This window comes from Rhinatrema bivittatum, chromosome 4 (assembly GCF_901001135.1).
Source record: "Rhinatrema bivittatum chromosome 4, aRhiBiv1.1, whole genome shotgun sequence".
In the NCBI taxonomy this organism is placed as follows: domain Eukaryota; kingdom Metazoa; phylum Chordata; class Amphibia; order Gymnophiona; family Rhinatrematidae; genus Rhinatrema; species Rhinatrema bivittatum.
In genome coordinates, this window is record NC_042618.1 from 61315394 (window position 1) to 61338271 (window position 22878).

The 22878-nt window shown below is 43.9% G+C and overlaps 1 protein-coding gene across 3 annotated transcripts in view; it reads right to left on the reverse strand.

Annotated features, from left to right (window-relative positions):
* DAAM1 (dishevelled associated activator of morphogenesis 1) overlaps positions 1–22878 on the reverse strand; it is a 323492-nt gene that overhangs the window by 123441 nt on the left and 177173 nt on the right. The window lies entirely within an intron of this gene.

A 22878-nucleotide genomic window follows, 5' to 3' on the forward strand; every position in this document is an offset into this window, starting at 1 on the left:
TCATCTGTTTTCCCGAAGCTATACAGACATGGCATTGCCTCTCATTACATTTGTTAGAAATAACAGTAATTATGTGTGGTTATCCTTCAGCCCCAGTGCTATGAAATAAGGGTCTGCAAAAACTTTTTTTTTTTCTTTTTTTTTTTACACACTTCACCAATAGTTTTCAAGGATTTACTACTACTCCCTTTATTGCACAAATGCTTGCTACTGGACTCTGTGCAGTCAAAATCTGCTGAAAGCTTTTACAAAGGCAAAAGCCCATTAAATATAGAAAGCAATTTTCAGCCTTCCTACACAGCTTGCAGGTGCTCTGGTGATTTTAAAATAAATTTCCACACACACTCTCCTTCTGTAGATTTAAACCTGCCCCCATTTCCACAAGAGTAATAACACATTGTGAAAGAACATGCGCACTTCTACCTTCATATGGGACATTTTTCAAAAAAGCATTTTTATGCAGGTAAGCACGGGTGTAAAACCTTTTGAAAATTGAGTATAGCCCAGGATGAAGAGGTGGATGTAACTGGCATCTCAGAGACCTAGTGGAAGGAGGCTAACCAATGGGACACTCTCATTCCAAGGTACATATTATATCGAAATGATAGGATGGATGAAATCGGTGGAGAGGTGGACCTATATATTAAAGAGGACACTAGGTCAAATAGGATAAAAGTTCTGCAGGAAACAATCCAATGTTGAATCTTTATGGATAGAAATTCCTGGTGAAAAGGGGAATAAAATAGCAGTGGGGTTGTATCACCATCCAACTGACCAGAATGGACAGACAAATGCTAACAGAAATTAGGGACGCTAACAAAATCAGCAGTGTAGTAATAATGAGTGATTTCAATTATCCTAGTATTGCTGGGTGAATTGTCATATCATAGAAACACAGAAATGATGGTAGAAAAAGGACCGATGGTCCATTCAGTCTGCCCAGCAAGCTTCCCATGCTGTGCAGGTTACCCACATGTATCAGTCAGTTTTGCTTGTCGTACTTTGCTTATGGACTTGGCCGTAGTAGCAGGCCTGTGGGTTTTTTTTTCTTAATGTCTGTGCATCAGTATCCCAGACTGTAAAAAAAAGTCATGGCTTGTGCTGGTTGTCCCTGAATCCAAATTTCTATTTCCTTTCAGCCCCCATGCCCCTCCTTCGAAGCAAAGAGCAATGTTGCAGTTGCATCAGTAGCATCAAGGCTTATTGGTTAAGGGTAGCAATCCCATGCCTTCTGTTAAGGGTAGTAACCCGCTGCACTGTGCTGGTTACCCCCATGCTCATCAGTTCCACAGACCGTAAAAGTCGGGGTCCTCGATGGTTGCTGTTTTAATACGATTCCCCTTTTCCCCTGCCATTGAAGCAGAGAGCAATGTTGGAGTTGCATCAAAAGTATCAAGGTTTATTTGATTAAAGGTAGTAACTGCCGCACCAGCAAGTTACCCCATGCACTCTTTTTGTTTGCTTTAGGACTTGGCCACAGAAGTAGTCCTATGCTTTTTCCTTTATGTCTGAATAACAGTACCCCAGAACATGGAAGTTGGCACCCTAGGTTATCATCTGAATCAAATTCCTCTTATCCCCCTGCCGTTTCTGCCCTACTCTGTTCACTTAAGGACTTTTCAGTTTCAGACTGCTTACATTTATTTATTTATGAACTTTTAATATACCGATATTCATAGGACACATCATACCGGTTTACAATCAACTCCAGCAGAAGGAAAAAATACAAAAAACAGGGAAGGGGGGAAGGGGAGTAGTCAGAAAAAAAAGGGAGAGGGGGCCGGGCAAAGACAGAGCATAGGGAGCGAGAAGAAGAAAGGAGAGAGAGAGAGAGAGAGAAACACATATGAAGGAACTGTAACAAACAAAATTAACTTAACATTTCAATAAATTACATAATCAACATTTCCTTAAGGAACATCATTGGTAGTGGGGAACAGAGCGTATCTGAAATTGGGAGGGAAAACAGAGCGGTTTAGGTTTGATTTGCATTTGGGCAGGCCTCCAGGAAGAGCCATGTTTTGATGCCTTTTTTAAAATTGAGTAAAGAAGGTTCAAGGCGGAGAAAAGTGGGGAGTGAGTTCCATAAGGAGGGGCCAGCGATGGTAAATGCTCTTTCTCTGGTGAGGGAGAGATGCGCAGTTTTAAGGGGTTGGGGTGTGGAGGGTGCCAGCAAGGGTGGCTCCAGTAGGGCGATTAGAGGCATGGAAGCGTGGCATTTCCTTAAGCCATGCGGGATTGTTTTTGTAAAGAGCATTATGAAGAATGGTGAGGGGGTTTTGTATTGTATACGGAAAGTGATGGGAAGCCAGTGTAGATCTTTTAATATGGGGGTGATGTGTTCTCTTTTGCGAGTGTCGGTGATGATTCTTGCCATGGTGTTCTGCAGGATTTGTAAGGGTTTAATCGTAGTGTATGGGAGGCCTAGAAGAAGGGAATTGCAGTAATCCAATTTAGATAGAATGGTGGACTGCAAAACTAGACTGAAGTCTTGGGTGTGGAGGAGGGGCTTCAGTTTTTTGAGGATGTGGAGTTTATAGAAACCTCCTTTTAGTAGTGATTTGATGTGGGGTTTAAAATTAAGGTGTTGATCTAATACAACGCCTAGGTCTCTTACAGAGGGTAAGAGGTGGTGGGTTGTGGTGGCGACGTTGGGTGAGGCCTGAGATGTGAGTTCAGGATTGTTAGATAAGAGAAGGATTTCTGTTTTTGCAGCATTAAGTGCAAGCTGGAGGTTGGCTAAAAGGGCATTGATGGAGACTAAGCAGGAATCCCAGAATTGCAGGGAGCTCTTGAGGGTTTTTTGAATGGGGATAAGGATTTGCACATCATCCGCATACAGGAAAAAGTTGAGGCCTAGGTCAGAAAGTAGGTAGCAGAGGGGGAGGAGATAGATGTTAAAAAGGGTGGAGGATAGTGAGGATCCTTGTGGAACACCTTGCATGAGGGGGATGTGTGGGGATTCAGAATTGCCAATTTTTACTAGGTATTCTCTGTGGGTAAGATAGGAGGTGAACCATGAGAGCACTGTGCCGGAAATGCCTATCTCTGACAGCCGGGATAGAAGAATTTGGTGGTTGACTGTGTCAAAGGCTGCAGAGATATCTAGGATGGTGAGTAAGTATGAATTTCCTTGGTCCATGCCTATATGGATGGTATTGGTGATTGCTAGCGGGTGGTTTTCAGTATTGCGACCTTTATGGAAGCCAAATTGAGATGGGTGCAGAATGTTATGGTCTTCGAGGAAATCAGAGAGTTATGTATTGACTACCTTTTCAAGGATTTTAGAGACAAAAGGCAGGTTAGAAATGGGCTGGTAGTTAGAGGGGTCACTGGGGTCTAAGGTGGGTTTTTTAAGGAGGGGCTTGACAACAGCGAGTTTAAGGGGGTCTGGAACTTTGCCATTCGTAAGTGAACAATTGATTAAATCAGTTAGGGGTTTAGCTATGGAGGTGGGTATGGTGAGGAAGGTTTTGGAAGGGATGGTGTCTGAGATGTGGGAGGCCGGTTTCATCTTTTTTAGTATGGTTTCTATCTCCAGGGTGGTTGTGATGTCGAAAGACTGAAGAGTGATTCCATTGTCATTGTTGGGTAGGGGAGGGCTTCGTAAGGAATCGAAGGAGTATATTGTCAATTTTATTCTGGAAGTATTTTGCAAGTACTACATGTGTCATTTGTATTTTCTTCTTGGGAGCTGGGGAGTGGGGACTTTGTGAGCTCCACAACATAGGAGAAAAGAACATTTGAGTTGAATTGGTAGTCGTGAATCTTGGCAGCGTAGAAGTCCCTTTTGGCTTGGAGAGTGGCTTGTCTGTAATTGTGAAGTGTGTGTTTGTATATTGCTGTGTGTGCAGGGGAGAGTTGTTTACGCCAGGTGCGCTCTTTCGATCTGAGGTCCTGCTTGATCTTTTTGAGTTCATTAGTGTACCATGGATTTTTGTCTGTGATCGATAAAGGGATTTTTTTGTGTACTAAGGGGCAGATTTCATCGGCTATCTTGGTGGTGATGTTGTTCCAGGATTGTAAAGCTGTGTCTGGGCTGGAGAGGTCCAGGTTCTTATCTGTTTCGTCAAAGGCAAGGGTAAGATCCTCTCATGAATAATGCTTACGGAAAGTAATAGTCTTACTCTGTGATTGAGAGATCTTAGGTGGGGTGTATTTATTTATTTAAAAACTTTTCTATACCATCGTTTAGTGATATACCATCACAACGGTTTACAAATAGGCACATGAATAAATTTGAAATAGATTTTACTTTAAACAGAGGGTGCCGAAGTTGTTCAGATACACGATTCAAAATATTATAAGCTATATGTAGTGTGTATTGAAATTCCCTTTATGGGCTAACCATATATGCGATATACTGTAATTCTTTAACTTAAAACTTAAGTGTGATAAAAATAAAGGTAAAGAACGCATATATGTTATCTGGTGACTTTTGCCTGTGTGTATAAGTGTTGGTAGTAAGGTGGGCATTGATAATGAAGTGGTCAGACCATGGGATGGGGGTGGCAGTGGGGGTGTTGGATGAGATGATGTGGGAGTTAACGAAGAGGAGGTCGAGGGTGTGACCAGCTTTATGTATGGGAGAGGTGATAAGCTGTCTGAAGCCTAAGGCCTGGAGGGTGATCAGGAGGGTTTCACATGCCAGTGTAACAGGGCTGATGTCGACATGGAGATTAAAATCTCCGAGTATGACTGCAGGGGTGTCAGGATTAATGTTGTCTGCTATATATTCTATGAGGGGGGATGGGTCATGTTTGAGTAGACCTGAGGGCGCATAGATGAGGCAGATCTGCAGGGTCTTGGATTTAAAAAACCCAATTTCTAATCTAGGGGGTGTGTGTGAGGGTTGGAGTTTGAGGTTGAGGAATTTTTTTTTTTTTTTTTTAGCAGCTAGGAGTAATCCTCCTCCTCTTTTCTTGTGTCGTGGGATAGAGAAAATGTCGTAGGTCTGTAAGGGGAGCTCGTTGATGAAAACATGATCTGCGTCTTTTGACCATGATTCAGTGATAGCACATATGTCTGGGTTGTCATCTGTGAGTAGGGGAGCTTTTTTAAGGATAGACTGTGCATTGAATAATGATATGACTAGGGAAAATAGGCCTAGAAATTGGGTGAGGGGCGAAGTCATGATGGGCACTAGCGATTTGTGATAGGTAGAGGGATGAATGTTTGTTATATTGATTTTGGGCCGGCAGGTGTGGGGGCAAGATGGGGATGGTCAGATGGCACATTTCGGTGAGAGTGGCTCTGGCCATAAGTGGGGGGGAGGAAATGGGAGCGCAGGAAGAATGGGAGGCAGACCCTAGGTCGTGGGATACACAGGAATGGGGGGAATGGGAGTGCAGGAAGAATGGGAGGCAGACCCTAGGTCGTGGGATACACCGGCTCAGGGACTGTGGGGAAAGAAAGGCAAAGATTAGTGGGTACACAGGTACAGATAGTTGGACCGGTTAAGCAACAGAGTGAGGTAGTGGATGGGATCTGAGGAAGTGGGGTAGCTAGGGGTATACCAGGAATTGGGAAGATTAGCAAAAGTGTCTAGAGTGAGGGGAGGCTAGACTGCGATGAGATTGCAAAATAGAGAGGGGATAAGGGACTATAACTTGTGGGGGGGGGGGGGGGGACACTTCATAATCTAAGGAAATTAGCTAGGGGAGCTCTGTTGAGGCAAAGCATAGGGGGAAAATAGAATTGGCTCCTTTGCAGTGAGGTCTAAGAGGGGGGAGATGGGGAGGGAGCATAGGGAGCGGGGGGGGGGGGCGGTTCGAGGGGAAAAGGGAGGAGGAGGTGGCAATGGGGCACAAAACTGGCACAAAGGGAAGAGGCCGACAGTGCTAGTGGTGGGTAGGCCCGAATTGGACGCACGAAGGGGCGCACTAAGGGGCAGGCCCCTTAGTCGTGCTCCTTCTGCGCAAGACGCCAAAGGCTGGAGCTTTTACTTTTAAAGGTCCTCCTGGGCAGGATGTATGGTAGGCAAGTGGGCGGGTCGCTAGGCCGCGTGAGTCTCCAGTCGGGGCCGATCGCGAGAAGGCCGCAGGCCTCGGGGCCTCGTGGTCTTCTTTGTGCCTGTTCTCTGCACAAAGGGCACAAAAAAAAGAGGATCTGCAAGGCCCCGTTTCTGGGTTGTTCCCTCCTCTCTGGACGCCCCTTTTTTTTTTTTCAGCTTGAGGGTCACTGCTGCATCAGAGCATTATTTTTAATTATGTGCACTTTTTCCTCCTCACGACCGACCATAGACACACTTCGGCCATATAGACGATCCTTTGCCATGTGCCCTTTCTGTCCACAGTTAAAACATGCGGACGAGGTTGGCATCTGGAAGCCATTACGGAGGCCGTGTCCCCTACCTCGGAGGTTCGTTGCTGAGGTCCTCTATCCTCTGTACCACACCAGGGAATTGATACAGGTTGTATCTGTAAGCTCCTTATGCCGGTGGGCATTGACTGTGCCTGGTGGAAGGCTTCCGTCACCCTCCAGGGCTCTTTCCAAAGTCGAGCCCGGTGTGCTGGCAGACAATTCTACATGGGTTGGTCTAAACAGTCTAGGAACCACTCTAGGAGTATCTGATGGGCTACTTTCAGTCCTGATCTTGCCTCCGGCTGGAGCCACGTCCAACCAGCATCTTTCAATCAGTGACAGAGGCTTCTCCCTAGGCTGTAGGGCCGCTCGCCAGAACTGCTGCAGATAATATTCTGGGAGGGCTTCCTATGAGCCCTAATGCCCTCCCATCTGGATTGGCTGCCTGGAAAGCCGCTTGACTCCTGTCTGTGAACAAATTAGCCAAGTAAGCTGTCTAGTGATCCATTCAAAGTTGTTTTTTTTCTTAGAAAGACCTCTGGGTCCTCTCCTGCCTTCATCTTAAAAAAGATGAAGGTGACCGTGCCTGAGGTATTCTGGACAACAGATTGCAGGGCCTCAGCTAGCTGAGTTAAGACTGTGCTTTGTTGCGTTCAACAGCAGCATCTACAAGATCAATTAACTATGTATTTGCAGAGCATTCTGCAGCTGTTGCTGGCCAGTGGCCAGGACCTGGATTACATGCTCCATTTTATGTCCCTTTGGGAGCCAGCTCCCAAATGGATAACTCACACGAGGTAGAGAAAAACACACCTTCTGGTCTCTTCAGCCCTAACTTACTACTTGACCCCAATTCCTGAATATCCAGATGAGGTTAGCTCCCTTGGCCCACTATAGCCAAATCTGAAGTCAGAAGGCTCCAGGAAAAGAAAAACTCTGCAAGGAGTTTTTTTTTTTGTTTTTTTTTACTTGTGCTTCCCGCTTAAGCATATTCGGGCCTGCTGCAGCTTCAGGAATAGCCGAGAATCACAATGAGACTTGACAAGAGCTGTCTGGTGCAAGTATTTATTCACATTGCTTCACAATCACAGAAACCAAAATAGTAGCTCACTTTGCATCAGGCACAACTGTCAGGTAAACATAGTCCATATAGGTGTACTAGGAGGTCCTACCAGCTCGCTGGGGCTCTCTCAAGCTTTCTAGGCCTGTATTCTTATGGCAGGGTGAAGGGAACCTCCCTTCATCCAGAATCCCTTGCAGCATTCTGCCTTAAGGAGGACTGGGTTACAAAACTGAGCCGGGTTCCTTAAGGTAGAATGAGAGAGTTGTCGGTACACTCCGTCACCAATATATACACAAGTTGGACTTAAAGGCCTTGATTTTCTAAGCGATCTACATGCATAGAACTGTTTCATGCACGTAACCGGTGGTTTGAAAATCCATTAGAGAGTTTTGTGTGTAAAAGTATGCGCAAAACCCCATTTTGCACGCATTTTTACTTGTACTAGCAAGAGGCATTCTGGGGAAGAAGGGGCGCAGTTAGTAGGAGGAAAAGCATTTACACACATCCTTTCAGTTTTCAAAAGTATGCAAGTAAATACATGCAGAAATGTATACCTGCTCCCAAGCAGGTGTAACTTTGTGTGTGTGTGTGTGTGTGTGTGTGTGTGTGTATGCGAGAACCAGGATAAAATACAAATTTTCAAAGTGAGAAACTCAAGCTAAAGCTTGAGAGTGCCAAGTACCTGTTGACTTTATCCCTACACAGGCTGTTATAAAATGAGCCTCATAAATCAGTTATGTAGCTGAAATCTTATCATACCTAGGTACAGACATATCTATCTAAACCACTGTCATTAAAAGTGAAAGCCGCAGGCTTCCAAGTATGAAACGTGCAGGGCCTTGTCTAAAGAGGATTGCCATAAACACAGCAAGGAATAAACTTGTAACGGACCCTACGGTCACGTTACCGTTAAGTCCTTAGTTAGCTAAGGGCAGTATAGGTTAGTGAACGGGAGAGGTTGCCATTCGAATGCAGGCCCTCCCTTTGAGGATGCTGGAATGGCCGTCCCCCCTGGTAAGGTTTCCTAAGCAGCTCTCTCCACAGAGACTGTGGGCAGTCCCTTATGGTTTGCTTGAACTTAGGAGGTAGAGAGGAGTTTTTTTTTCTGAGTTGGTTTTTCAGGCCCAATCAGAGGAGTCAGGAACATCCTTGCCTGCGGATTCTGATCAGGGTCAGGAGAGAATTCCTTCCAGTCCACTCACTGGCTAGTTTGGGATTTACCTCTGGGTTCATTTTTGCGGGTTGTGACACTTTTTCGGAGTAGGAACCTTGTGAGACCCTGGGTACCCCTCCTGGATTCAGGGCACGGGGAACCCTGTGTGTTTGGGGCTGCCCGGGGTAGGGAAGACCTGCCCCACTATATCCTCAGCAAGGAAAGAGGTGTGGTGGTGACGTGCTGCAAGGAGGAACTCCGGTTGTTAAACTCTGTTGAAGGAGAAAGGACTTAAGTTTTGGGATCCAGGAGAAAGATTTTTTTTTTGCTGCCCCTTCCTTCCTGCATTGGGATCCAGAGAATAGATAAAGAATGCCTAACATGAGTAAGAGTAAAACTGAGACCACTGAGGACATCCATCAGGAGACTTCAGCCCCTGGGGAGAGAGAGGAATTTAACCTTCTGTGCAGACTGTATGTTGCCATTTTTACCAGCTTGGAAGGGGTTTTCTTGCCCAGCTAAAAGATACCCTTTGTCCACTTGGGAAGTCCACCTAGCCAAGCCTTGGAGAGTGGATGTTTCTCTTCCCTGGCAGTGAAGTTCATGCACAGATAGAGGGGACAACCGTAAGAAAAAGGAAAGATAATTGTGGTGCTGAGGATTTTATTATTGTTGCCATTCCATAACCCGATTGTCCATCAGTAAAGATTTCCAGTGTGGTGTTTTTGGGGCACAAACTGCATACACACATAGTGAAGAAGAGATACCACTCCCCGGGGAATAAGAGAGATGTGCGTCCAAGTCACTCTTACCACTCAGGGCCTTGAAAGAAATCTCTCCTCTGCAGAAAAAGGATCCAGGTCCTGGGGGATAGAGATCATGAGAGAACTAGCCTGAGCTTCCAGCCCTGAAGAGACAACAATTATAGCCCCAGAGTGTAATCTGCCTCTAGGGTTGGGGTTACAAACTTTTTGAAAACAGGTTCCACATGGTCTGGCTTTTTATTTTTAAGTGACCTGAGCACAGCTTTTTCATGGGGATCCAAAATCTGCCAGGCAAACTACTACTGTAAACATGTCCAACTTAATTATTATTGATTTCAGCCCATTACTGCCTGCAAAGCTAGGAGGTGGTTCAGAGATGGATTTGTTTCCTGCAGGGCAATCTATTACAGACATGAACATGTAAATGCACTTTTTAGTTTGTATTTGGGATGAGTGACGGAATATGCCAAAATGGGCTATTAAGGGAAAGATGACTGTATCCAGGCGCTGAAACAAGTCTGAAGACAGACATTCCTTGCAACATTTCTCTCTCCTCTAGGGCTGGCAATAACATGTTCATGATATGTCTGAAAATGCAGCACTCTTGGAGAAAGACAAAACATGCCTGTTTACAGGCTTACAATTTTATCATACTGGCGGCAGAATGTAAACAGAGTTCACTTCTACGTAAGAAATTCTCAATACCACCTCTTCAAGAAGCCAGATCCTACGGCACCATTCACAGCCGCAGGCACGAGTTGTACTGACAAACCTAACCAAGATTAGACAGGGTACTGCTACACACTGGGCCAGGATTGGAAAAAAAAAACCCAGCAGTGATTTGGGGAAGCAAGAGGGAACCCCTCTCGGACTGTTATTAGCTCTTGGGTCCCGACAGTACTGGGAGAGACTCCGTGGCCTTTTCAGCTGTGCTGATACAAAATGCAACCAACTGGAGGGGGAGCTCAAAGGCCCAGTGGAGGGGGCTGACTCCGATAACTGGAGTCTGCCGTGGAAAGGTCCCAGCTGATTTCTAGGAGACAAAAGCCTCTTCCTCCGGAGATAGTGGAAAGTTTGATGTTATTTCTTCTTTATCGCCTTTGATGGCTGATGGTTCCTTGCAGTCTGCAGCTGTGACTGGGCCCACAGCCTCTACAAGACATTTCTCTGAATGCAGTTTCTCACATTGGGGGGGGTAAGGGGGGGAATATTTTGGTGAGTTGCCTAAACACCTTGGACTGGAGAATAAATCTTTTAATACCATGTTATCTGCTCAGGAAACAGATACACAATGCTGCTAAAGGAATATATGAATTTGAAAGCAAAGTGCCTTGAAAAAATTGTGGAAGGATAATCTAGCCCTGCAAAGATGATCTGAGAGCTGGAAAACAGAAGAACTTGAGACTTATTAAACCATACTACTATGTAAGGCAGTTTAGGCCTTACTATAAAGGTTGAATTAGGTGCTATGTTTAACAGGGAGAAGTTTCCATCTGAGTGGGAGGAGTGGAAGAGAGTTCCTTCTCCGTAAGGGGATGGGTTTGGGAGGAAGGGCACTTAAGGTGCTTCCACAAGCACAGAGTAGGAATTGATTTGAGTTGGTTGAATTGGAGCAGTTGAAGGAATAGCGGTGCTAAAGGTCTCACCAGTCAGTCAAACATCTGCAGACTGAGGTTGAGGCTTGCAGCCTAGAGTGGCTCTGGGTTTGAAAAGATCTGAGAGGCTGAAGTGCTTAAGAAACCTACCGTAGAAAGGTTTAGAAGGAGATAGCGCATCCCTCTGTGTTTGGGATTTTTTTTTCTTTAGGCTGCCTTGGGAAGTCCAGAGCTAGAGTCAAATCTATCAGGAGAAGGGGAGCTTCCAGCGCTGCATAGGGGGGTCCTGTCAGAGTAAAGAGCCTGGTGGGGTTGGTATGGAAAAGCCTCCTGAAAAGTGATCCGTTTTGAAGTGGACAGCACTGCAACTACATCTGCAAAAGTGAAAAGCTGTATTTTGAAGTTAAATACTGGATTTGGGCTACTAAAGGGTTTTTATTCTGTCATCTTTATTTTGGTCTAATTAGACTTTGCGATTTTGTTTTGGGTTTTTTTACTTCTTTGGAACAACATTTTGGTGTGGACTTCAGTTTTTTTTCTGATTGGGCCTCACAGCTTTGCTATTCCCACTGGACTGCATCCTGGTGATCCGGGGCTGCAGAAAATCTTTTCCCCATCTGCAGCCGCCGAAGGTGATCCCTGTGGAAAGGGGAGGTGGTATACAACTAAATGGAAACTCTTAGCCCTGGTGAGTTTTTCCACCGCTCCATTGCCTCCCCCAGTTAAAGCTTTTCTGGTTTTGGGATGATGCGTTAAAGGAATGTTGGGGATGGCTGGTAGAGCGGTTAAATCTCTGTCATGTGTTCCATTAGATATTGTTTCAACTAGTCTTGATATAGTGTGTTTGGAGCCTCCCTGTGCTGTCACTCTCTAAAGCTACTCGGAGCTGAACCGGCTCTCCAGACAGATGAAAATAATCTTTAAAATGTGAATAAAACATTTTTAAACCTTCAGGTACAGATGAGTCCTGAGGTGGCTCCATTTACCATAGGCTAGAAGACAAAAATCCCTAGATTTTTGTACAGATGTAATTAACAACAGGGGCTTCCTTATCTTTGAAGTACCCTGCCAAGTAGCTTCCCAGTGCCTTAAATATATTTTTTTTATGATCCAGAACATTCTTGAAATCCACAAAGCACAGTAGCGGAGCAAGTACTGCACTCCAATTATATTAAGCACACAACGAGGGAATGCAGAAAATTGAAGTCAGTCCCAAACTTTTAAATTTCATAAGAACAAATCTTTAATGCATTGATCACGGCATACTCCATTGCTTATAAAAGCACAATACCTCAAGCACAAAGGGTCCCCCGGTGCTTCTAGGGGACTGATTTCAATTTTCTGCATTCCCTCGTTGTGTGCCAGTACATTCTTGAGCCATTTTTTTATTATTTGCAATTCTGATTTTGCTCAATCCAATTTGCCGGAATCCTATTCTTCTCCTTCTTAAGCGGAACAGTCCCTTGACTTTACTGTGAAGTTTCTTTTAAGATTTCTTCTTTTCTGATGATCTGTTCTATATGGTGTTGATGCGATATTTACTTATTTTATGTTATTTACAAACTTATTACCTGTAATATCTAATGACCTAGGCAGAGTACAGACAGTTAAAACATGCATAGAGTCAAACATACATTTTGTTAATTTCAGATGACTCCCTTTGCTCACTCCTCTTCACTTATTTTATTTATTGTATTTATATACAGTCATTCTGTGAGCAATCACAATGGTCTACAGCAAAAATAAGAGAAATAAATATGAAAACAATAAAATCATAAAATAACCATAAAAAACATATAGGAACAGACAAAAATCTAAATATGTACACCCTAGAAGAAAGGCAAGACTGAGGTATGCGTTTCCATCTTATCTCCCCTATGTTTTGCATGCACAGGAGGCTCTAGAATGAGGAGTCATGGGGTGAGGGTGAAAGAGGGTAGATACAGGAATAATCTAAAGAGAAATTTCTTTACAGAGAGGATAGTGGATAGATGTAACAGCCTCCCTGTGGAGGTGGTGGAGACTAGAACAGTATTTGAAATCAAGAAAGCATGGGATAAACACAGGGGGATCTCTGCAGGAAAGGCAGGGATTGTAAAACTGAATTAGTAGGTGTGGATTGGCTACTCCTAGGGGAATTCTGTGCAAAAAATCTAATTCTGCACACAAAAATTTAAAATTCTGTAAAATTCTGCACACTTTATATTAAAGACTGATGTGTATTGTGTTAAATAATTTAAAATAAAATACAAAAAAATTACTCAAAGATGCAGAGTTGAGCAGAATCCTCCTAGAAGTACACTGTAAGTGTCCTTTCCACCTCTCTCCCTACTCCCCTGGCCAGACCTCTTTCACTCTGCCCTTTTAGATCCCAACTCCTTCGCTCTCCACCATCTCTTCCCTCCCCCCTCAATACTCAAGTCCTTCCGTTCTATTTCCACACCCTAGCCCCTCCACTCCCACAGTTTGACCCCTTTCTCATTCAGGCTCTCACACAGGCTCCCTCTGTCCCTCTCAAACACACACACACACACACACCCGGTTCTTCTCTGCCCCACACTCACACAAGCTCCCTCTTTCTTGCACAACACCCAATCACTCAGGTTCCTCTTCTCTCCTGCACAAAAGCACCCCCTCACACACACACTCTCTCACACAGGCTCAAGAGCTTTGTTCCCTCTTATGCTGGACCTGCTAATCTTCACTGCTCTGCTCACGGTCAGCTGATCCTCTGGCGTGATCTTCGCTGCGAGCGGGACAGACTCCGCTTGCGGCCAGCTGCTGCCACAGGCCAGACTCTGCTTGTTCACAGCCCACAGGGACTCTCTCAAATTCTAAGCAAAAACTAAATTCTGTGAAGGAGGGAAATTCTGTGCTCTGCAGTAATGTGGAATTCCCCCAGGACTAATGGCCAGACTATAGGCTGTATAGTCTGCCATCATGTTTCTAACAGACCAATGTCCTTTTTGGGTACAAGCACTCATATAGGTTAGTAATGGTGCATAGCTCCTCTAAAAGACAGCACTGGAGCAGATAAGAGCTCATCTGTGTTCTGGCCCTGGTCAAGGCAGTTCCCACGTCCGGAGGACTGCTCTGCATTTCTCTTGAAAACACAGAAACTGATTATGGTCCGCTCCTCTAGCTACCTACCTACAGTGAATCTTTAAACATTCTGTAAATCAATCCTTTAAGCATCTTCCCATGGAGGATAAAACAGATTCCATCTTTTTCTAAAGAATGTGTGTATTTGTCATTCAGTTATGTTGTTATTTCCACAAGTATGCACCACTGCTCTGTATCAATGTTTTGTCCCCCATCTATTTATTTAGAATACGCTGAGGTAGATCTTCAAAACATAAGCGTGCGCGAACAAAAGTACACCAGATTTTATAAGATACGCGCGTAGCCGCGTGTATCTTATAAAATCCGGGGTCGGCGCGCAAGGCTGCGCAAAATCGGCAGCCTGCGCGCGCCAAGCCGAAATCGGCAGCCTGCGCGCGCCAAGCCGAAATCGGCAGCCTGCGCGCGCCAAGCCGCGCCGAAATCGGAGCGGCCTCGGAGGGAACTTTTCTTCTGCGTCCCCCCACCTTCCCCTCCCTTCCCCTATCTACCCCACCCCCAGCCCTACCTAAATCCCCCCCCTACCTTTGTTGGGCAAGTTACGCCTGCTTCAAGCAGGCGTAACTTGCGCGCGCCGCCCTGGCATCCCCCGGTACAGGCCGCAGTGCTGGAGGACTCTGGACCACCCTCCCGGCTTTAGCGATATAACAATCAGTCCCAATGGGGTCGAATAACAGGGAGTTAAACACCACATTGAACAGTTTCTCAATCTCAGCCTAGAAGGGACCATTCTTCAGCTCATCACCCCCGTATTCTTTTTCATCTTGTCCAAGCTATCTGCTGTTAGAAATTCTTTAAGTTATCAACCACCAAGCTCCAGTGTCGGATATATTTCTTGTTTTTGTGTGTGTAAATCCATCTCTTTCTTGCCTTTTTTCATTACTGGGATCTGGTGATACCTGCATGAATTGCTACATTTTTCCTTAATAGAGGACAATAGTAAGTCCTTAGTTTATAGAGGTTTTTTTTTGATTGGGTTTTTTGTTTTTTTTTTACTTTCCAAAATAAATATTAAAATTTAAAAAAAAATAAAGTTCCATGCTAGAAAACCAGATATAGCCATAAAGGAGGAGAATACAAGAATGTCATTGCTAATAGAAGCATCCGTACCAAGCGACTATTCTGTACTACAATTGGCAAGAGAGATGATCCTCAAGTACCAAGAAATGCAATCAGAGAGCAGGAAAATATTCAAAAAGATACAGAAATGTCTCAATTTTCTTGGGTGCCATTGGCCTCATTAAAAACAACTGTACGTTACACCCGATGAATGACAGAAGGAACCTCTCTTTGGCTCAATGCACATATTTTGTGTTTAAGTTATTGCCCTTCTTGGGCCTTCTATTCTTCTTACTTCTAAGCTGTAAAGCCTCCAAGTTTATAGTCCTTGTTTAATGTAACTTACTGCTCTCTTCTGAGTATTTTGTACTGTTCCATTTCTGTTACAAGTTTTCTCTATCCCCCGTTCGATGTAAACCGATCTGATATGGTATTTAACCATGAAGTTCGGTATAGAAAAATGCTAAATAAATAAATAAATAAATAAATATTTAAAAGAACTCTAGTAGGAAAGAGGCAGATCACACCCGAACTACCCAGGACTTAAGAGTGAGGTTCATTCTTGTCATGGTGGACACAAGGCAAACTAATTTGGAGACCATACATTCCTTCTGACAGAACCAAGCATCATCCGATCTAACAAACAATTTCCTTGCAGTACAAGTAAAAAATTGTATCACTGGCTGAACTGCAGGAATTTTGCAGAATAGAGCGCTAAGCTGCAGAGCAGAAATGCAATATAATTTGTTTACACATCATGAGGAGAAGTGCCAGCTTTGTCACCCAGGAACATAAGAAATTGCCATGCTGGGTCAGACCAAAGGTCCATCAAGCCCAGCATCCTGTTTCCCACAGATGCCAAACCAGGCCACAAGAACCTGCCGATTACCCAAACATCAAGAAGATCCCATGCTACTGATGCCAGTAATAGCAGTGGCTACTCCCTAAGTAAACTTGATTAATAGCAGTTAATGGACTTCTCCAAGAACTTCTCCAAACCTTTTTTGAACCCAGCTATACCAAATGCACTAACCACATCCTCTGGCAACAAATTCCAGAGCTTAATTATGCGTTGAGTGAAAAAGAATTTTCTCCGATTAGTCTTAAATGTGCTACTTGCTAACTTCATGGAATGCCCCCTAATCCTTCTATTACCTGAAAGTATAAATAACCGATTCACTTCTACTCGTTCAAAACCTCTCATGTTCTTAAAGACCTCTATCATAGCCCCCCCTCAGCCGTCTCTTCTCCAAGCTGAACAGCCCTAACCTCTTCAGCCTTTCCTCATAGGGGAGCTGTTCCATCCCCTTTATCATTTTGATCACCCTTCTCTGTACCTTCTCCATCGCAACTATATCTTTTTTGAGAAGCGGCGACCAGAACTGTATACAGTATTCAAGGTGCGGTCTCGCCATGGAGCGATACAGAGGCATTATGACATTTTCCGTTTTATTAACCATTCCTTTCCTAATAATTCCTAACATTCTGTTTGCTTTTTTGATTGCTGCAGCACACTGAGCCGATGAAGAAGAAACGGATCCAAAAGTTTAGTGGCCTCTATCTCAGGGCTATGACTTATGTCCAATGCCACGACATGATAGTACCTTCCAAACCAATCAAACAATAAAAAGATGACCAACACTGGGAAATGGTCTTGTTTTGTAGGCCTGGATGGGAGATAGAAAATGTTAGGGCTGATATAGAAATACAACATAGAAATGATGGCAGAAAAGGACTAAATGATCCACCCAGTCTGCCCAGCAAGCTCATGCCAGTATCTGCTGCACTGTGCAGGTTACCATCATGCATATCAGTTTCCCAGACTATAAAAGTCAGGGCCCTCGGATGCTGTTTGAATCCAGTTTCCCATAACCCTTGCATGGAAACAGAGAACAATGATGGCGCTGCATCAAAAGTATCAGGCTTAGTGATTAAGGGTAGTAAAAGTCACATCAGCAAGTTACTCCCATGTTTATTTGTTCTCCAAACCGTAAAAGTTGGGGTCCTCGTTGGTTGCTATCTGAATCCAATTCCCCTTTTACCACTGCCATTGAAGCAGAGAGCAATGATGGAGTTGCATTAACAGTATCAAGGCCTATTTGTTAAGGGTAGCAACTGCCACACCAGCAAATTACCCCCATGCACTCTTATTTCCATTCTGTAGCCTTTAGGGATCCACAGTGTTTGTCCATTGCCCCTTTGAATTCCTTCACTATTTTCACCTTCACCACCTCCTTCAGAAGGGCATTCCAAGCATTCACCACCTTCTCCATGAAGAAATATTTCCTGACATTGGTTCTGAGTCGTCCTCCCTGGAGTTTCATTTCATGACCTCTAATTCTACTGATTTCTTTCCAATGGAAAAGGTTTGAAGAGTGTACATCATTAAAGCCTTTTAGGTTATCTGAAGATCTGTATCGTATATTCCCCTACATCTCCTCTCGTCCAGGGAATACATATTCAGATCCTTCAGCCTCTCCTCATAAGTCTTCCAATGCTGACCCCTCATCATTTTGGTTGCTCTTCTTTGGACTACCTCTATCTTGTCTTTATCCTTTTTGAGATACAGGCACCAGTACTGATCACAGTTCTCCAGGTGAGGCCTCACCAAGGACCAGTACAAGGGGATTATCACCTCTTTCTTACTGGTTATTCCTCTCTCTATGCAGCCCAGCATTCTTCTGGCTTTAACTATCACCTTGTCACATTGCCTTCTCCCTTTCTACAGAATCAATATCTTGACTCAGACAGAATAAATAGGATATTTGAAGTACATTCTTTTGGGCTTCCAGCTCAACTGTAACTGGCCTTTATTGGACTATGGCAAATTCAGCTTTCATTCCCAACTACCCAGGGTTTGTGTTCCTTAACAAGGACATATTTTCTTATTCACAGGCAAGTAATTTTGTAAGTCAGCTTATAAACAAACATACATTAAGAGAAAGAGCCTATCATCGTCAGGATTCTTTAAAAAGGACTAGTGCCACAAAAAATAAATCTGGCCTTATTCTACAAAACTGTATTAAAACAGCTATCAAAAGAGAACATGTCTAGGTCTGCACTAAAACAGTGTAATCAGTGCAGAAAACCCACCTAGTGTTCAAAAGTATTGCGAATCTGCATACAAAAACCACACTTCCAGTACAATCTAACAAGAACATATTGTAAAGCAGCCAGTTCAAGACTTTAAAATGGCTATTACTGAATCAGCAACTTGCTCTAAATGTAAAGATTTCCAAGCAGCCTTTACCCATTATATCTGGGAGCGTGTCCAAATTAAAGAGTTTTTGAAGACAGCATCAGGCTTGATTAAAACAGTATAAAGCAGTGGCTCATAGGTTTCAAAAGGTTTGCATGGTGGCAGATTCATGTGTATTTGAAAATGTTGCAAAGCAGACAAGAAAGTAGATAGTGAATTAGCATGGTTATCAGCTGGGCAAAAAATAATGCATTTTTACTCATGAGGATTTATCATTTACCTTCTCCTAAGCAATTATGGAAAATGGCACATGGAGGAAAATAGGAATGACAAACAAGTGGATAGGATTTTTAGCAAGTTGCATGGCTTTACTGAACCACATAACGATAATATACAGGATGTTCAAGGACGTCATGGGTGGAGATGTCTACCCTCTTCAATTCCACCAGATCCTTAGTCATGTTAAATGATTGCTAGCAGGATCTGAAGTATAGAATATGACATTAAAATTTCTCCTCCCCTTGCATATGGTCTTGTAAAACTTGTTACTGGTAGGGATGTGCATTTGTTTAAAACGAAACTGAAAAACACGACGAATAAGTCCAATTCATTTAATTTTAAACTGATTTGGGCCTAGGTCTAGGCCCAAAGTCAGAGCCTCACCTTGGGCAAAGGCCGAGGCCCAAAGTAGGGGCTGTGGCCTAGGTCAGAGTGCGACGTCAGGGCCTCGGCTGAGCCCACCAAAAATTAAACATAAAAAAAACAAAATGTATCTTACCTGTCAGGTATCAGACAAAAGGCCCGGTCCTGACGCCGGTACCTAGGCCCAGATCCAAGCAAAATGCCACAACCCAGCCTGGAGGCCAGGTTCAGACACTGGGGCCTTGGCCTGGACCCAGGGCTGACACCACAACCCAGCCCGGAGGCCAGCTCCCAATGCCTTGGCCCAGGGTCAGGTCTAGGCCTCGGAGCCTCTTCATTCTCTTCTTTCTCTGGCACTTGGCAAGCCAAATAACGCCATCCGCTGAGAGTTCGCACTGGCGTCATTTGGCTTGCATGTGCTGAAGAAAGAAGAGGCTCCGAGGCCTGAGCATGACCCTGGGCTGAGGTATTGGGACACGACCTCCTGGCCGAGGCCCAGGTGTCATGCCTGGGTTCAGGCCTAGGTCTGGGCCCCAGCCTAGGCCAAGGCCCCGGAGTCTGGTTCAGGCCGCGGCATCAAGCCTGTGTCCGTGCTGAGGCCCCGGCGTTGGGACCCAGTCTTCGGGTCACAGCAACCTACTGTGCCCTTGGCCTGGCCTAGGCTGAAGCAGACAAATCCCCACCGGACCGGGTAAGTGGGGGCTGAGGGGGGATCCCAGCATTTTATCGGGTGGGAAGCCCAAGGAGGCCTCTTTCTTTTTTTGGCAGGGCTTTTTTTTGTTTTTTTTTATTGTTTGATTCATTTATTTCTCACAAATGAAAATGAATCAAACAAGCCACAAACCGAAATTCGTGGGAAAAAATACCTCCCGAAAATGAACATGAATTTTCTTCTCCTGCACATCCCTAATTTCTGCAACTAAATTCTTATTATAACTGATAGGCTTTATAGGTTCTTGCAATATGATGGCAGAATTACTTGTTTTCCTTATTGGAATTAACAAAAGCTAATGGCATATTATATTGATGGTCTCTGTATAACTTGAAGGCCATGAGGGCTGATTCCTAGAGTCCCAAGACCATGTCTGTACATGCCATTAAAACAATGTATAAAAATGTTATTCATTTGGTTTAGTATTAGTTGTAATTATATCCTGGAAAAGCACTGCATTTAGCAACATACAGACATGAGTGAAGAGCTCCTAGGGGCAGTGGTTCTCAACCCAGTCCTCTGGGCACACCTAATCAGTCAGGGTTTCAGGATATCCACAATGAATCTGCATGAGAGAGATTTGCATACAATGTACGTGGTGCATGCAAACAAATCTCTCTCATGCATATTCAGTGTGAATATCCTGAAACCTTGACTGCTAGGTGTGCCCCGAGGACTGGGTTGAGAACCACTACCTTAGAGAGATACAGAGCTGCTGCAGATTGATTCAATGCATTAAACCTTGCCTTTTAATACTGTCAAAAGTTTGTTTTACATTAGGAAGTGCTAGTGTCCATAGAATAGTTAAGGTACTTAACTAAATATGTCTTTCCGAGAGAGTATTTGATCATTTGGTCAATGATGGCAGATAAAGGACAGAAAGGCCCATTTAAAGATTGCCCAATCTGTTTCCTTCTGCAGTGCCATAGACCACAGTTTGTCTGACTTTCCGTTTGCTTTTTTGCAACTAAGCATCCTCTGTTCTTATCCCATGTTTCTTGAATTCTGTCTCTGTTTCAGTCTCCAGCACTTTCACTAGAATGCTGCGTCATGCATTCACCAACCCTTCGGTGAATAAATATTTAATGTTACTCATTTGTCTCCCCCCCCTTTGAGCCTCATACCATGAGCTCTTATTCTAGAATTCTCTCACCACTGAAAAATATTTTTCTTATGTACTATACTTTTGATGTATCAAATATTTCCGTACAGGGAGGGTGGTGGATGCGTGGAACAGACTCCCCAGTGGAGGTGGTGGAGACAAAAACAATATCTGAATTCGAGAAAGCATGGGATAAACACAGGGGATTTCTAAGGAAGTGATGGAATTATAAAAGTAAATTAATTGGGTGGATGTGCAGACTGGATGGGTGATATGGTCTTTTTCTGCTGCCATGTTTCTACGTATCTGCCTGAATGAACGTCATACCCCCATCACTCTCTTCTTGGGTACACACATTTAGGTCCTTCAGTCTCATTTCTCAGAGTTTTGGTGCAAGTTCTACAATCCCATGAAATGAGACTGAAGGACCTAAATACGTATACCGCAGAGGATCATTCTTGCATGCAGGCCCTAAATACATATTCCTTGGAGGGTTATTCTTCAGGCACAAGCATTTCTTAATGAAAAAAGCTTTTTCTGCTAATACCAACAGATATTAGATCTAATACATCTATGTTCCTCAGTCAAGTGCTGCATGAGACTTGTCACTCTTGCAACCTTAATCCAATGGATCATTTGGCAAGTCACAGATGTTCCATGGCTAAAAATATCATGCAAATGTGAAATTTCCCACACTAGTGTCAACTTGAAGCAGCTTTTCAAAATGCATCTCTCTGCTGAAGTGCTTTCCCAGGAATGCTGAATATTCTTGGAACAGAGCTGGAAAAAAAATTGCAGAAAACTATTCTACATAGTGCTGACCATTCAGCAAAGAGCTTTCAACTTGCTGTACACGTTAATAAATTTGAGCAATAGCCATGCTGATCAGATGCTCTGATGGAGGGGCTTGACAAGTTACCTGGTTCAGAAATGCCAAACATGCTGCCTTCTAGAGCGGGATAGGAAGGGACCATGCCTGGGCAGAATAATGCACACCTGTTCCACTGACAGTCAGAGAGTTGCAATTTAAATTGATACATCATGCCTATTTTGATTATGTACGTACACACCAGGTTGGCTTGGTGTCCACCCCACTGTGTATGGAATGTAAGCACGGTGAAGGTTCTTTACTCATCGCCTGTTGTATTGCCCTACATTGGAAGTATTTTGGAAGGAGATATCTGTGATTAGCAGGTGTATTAGATGTAGCTAAGCATGGTAAAGCTTTTCTTTCTGGTGTAGTTGTGGGGATGCTTAGCAGGATTAAATCTAGAGATAAATTTACTCGGCTGGTTTTGACGACTGTAAGTGCATTCTAGCTGTTTGGACAGAGGCGTTGCCACCTTCCTCCCATTCATGGTTCCAGCGTATGGCCAGATGAGCCATACTGTGCGGCATGGGGAACTTGCTTTCAGCTACTACCCTTAGACATTCAGCAGAGGTTGCTTAATTCTGGGTATGTTGCTTCTTGGAGGGTTTACTTTGCTGTTTTTCTGTATCTTTGAGATATCACCATTTGGTGGTTTCTTGGGTGGATATTTGTCATATACAAGATGTGGGTTGGAGTTTATTGTGTTCTTAGTCTTTAATAGTGGGTGGCACGTCCTGTGTGGGGGTTACTCTTGCTCTCATTTGTATAGTTTTGTTTGTTATCCTTCTCTTCTCATACCTTAACTGGATGTAGGAGGGGCTGGGTAAGGGATTGGTCCTTGAGAACAAAATTTGGCTATATTGAGGGATCGCTTATTGGGGGGGGGGGGGGGGAATTGGTATGCGTTTGAGTGTGTGTGTTGTCTGTTGAGCTGATGGGATAGCATGTTTTATGGGGAGATAATTAGAATGGAGAAAAGGTGTGTTCTCGTACTTGATTGACTCTTCCCTGATGTGTGTATATAATGGCCTGTGCATGTTCCAGGTTATTACTTTATTAATTTACATTTTTTCAAGAGGCCCTTTTGGCATGATCTGTTTTATAATATTTGGCCTGTTGGCTTCTTGTATTTTCTGTTTATATATTCTCTGTTTAAGCCTAAGAGAATTGGGGTCTCAGTCTTGGTGTCTGTTAATTATGCTTCTCTTTCTTTCAATAAACATTTTGAAAAAAATGAATAATACACACCATGAAAACAGACTGACACCACTAACAACCTGAATGAAACTGAGCAT